The sequence below is a fragment of the Acyrthosiphon pisum genome, chromosome A2 (assembly GCF_005508785.2).
Source record: "Acyrthosiphon pisum isolate AL4f chromosome A2, pea_aphid_22Mar2018_4r6ur, whole genome shotgun sequence".
In the NCBI taxonomy this organism is placed as follows: domain Eukaryota; kingdom Metazoa; phylum Arthropoda; class Insecta; order Hemiptera; family Aphididae; genus Acyrthosiphon; species Acyrthosiphon pisum.
The window spans coordinates 59,872,707-59,874,292 of NC_042495.1; positions in this window are offsets into that span (position 1 = coordinate 59,872,707).

Below are 1,586 nucleotides of genomic sequence, written 5' to 3' on the forward strand. Positions count from 1 at the left end.
AGCTTTTTTATCCAAACAAATAAAATTTTATTGATATTTTTATGAAAAAAAACTAAAAAAAAATGGAAAATAAAAATGTCCGTAAAGAGCTCAAAATACATCAAAATATTTTGAAAATGTTATGGTGTATAGAAGATACTAAGATAAACAATCAGTCAAAATTTCATGTATCTACGGTAATTTTTTTTAAAGTTACACCAAAAACCAAATTCAATTTTGTGAAAAATCGATTTTGCGTAAAAATTCCCGTTTTTCCTTAATTTTTCTTTTGTTTTTCCCGGCGCTTTTGAAAACCACTGGGAAATTTAAATTTTGACCTTCTCAATGCACCAACGATATTCACTTTCCCATCGAACGAGATACTGAAGTCGAAAATCGAAGCATTATTTCGACTACTTATCGTGTACACAGACACAAAAATAAAAAAATAAATAAAAAAATAAATAAAAAAAAAACACACATCATTGTAAAATCAATACATTCATCGTTTCACTCAGAATCTAAAATGTATTGAGTTTAAACTTGTGTTGAAAAGAACGTTATAAAACATTTGTATGTATGTTGTATTATTATTTTGGATAACAAATCAATGTGTGATTTAACCATTTATTATAAATACTATTTATAGTTTATATTAAGTATCTTTACTTTCTGTCCATCACATAATGCATTTTTTCACTGAAAAAATAAAAATAACTGTACTTAAGTGATAACTGATTAAGCATATTTATTATTTTTAGAAGCATAAAATCAAAAAACAATGGAGAAACAGAACACAATTTGTTAAAATATTACCAGACCGGTGTTTAGTGTGTAAAAAACACTCCATATTCATAAGTTAAATAGCTTCTATTACGAATTATGTTCAAATAATAAACCTAAATATTATAGTTCAAATAATACCAGCAAAAACTATGTGTGTAACTACATACATTTTCGATACAAACACATAAAACACATTTATTTTCAAAAAATGTTTTATTTATTTTGAATTATAAGGACAAGATGAATTCTTGGATTACAGTGGTGTGTTTTATTTTATTAGATTTGTGATTTGTCATATAATATATAAATTATTATAAATTGTGGGAAATGCTTTTAGGCCATTTTCAACATTTTAAGTTGCTTATAAAATAAATTTACATTTTCTTTAAATTATTTCATGTCTCCAAGTATAATGATAGTTAATAAACTTTAAAGTTTAAACATCAAAACTATATGTATTTAAAGTACCAATAAAATAAAATGTCTACCCTAAAACATCTGAACTTCATATTACACTCCTTGGTTTACCCTAAATAACGAACACATGAATAAAAAAAAAACATTATTAGTCACTCCACAAAGAACAACATTTTTCGTCGGAATTCAAAATATGTTCTTATTATACCTACTACTAAATAATAAATCGACTACATTTTAATTTTTAGATAAGTAATAAACTACTAATACATTTTGGAATTTAAGATTTTTACCATTTTGTACACAAGCGGTTTCTCATATTATATTTATGTTACGTTTATTTTTAAATTGATTTTATAATGTTTATAAACAGTTTCCTTAGAATACCATCATACTGAGCATTG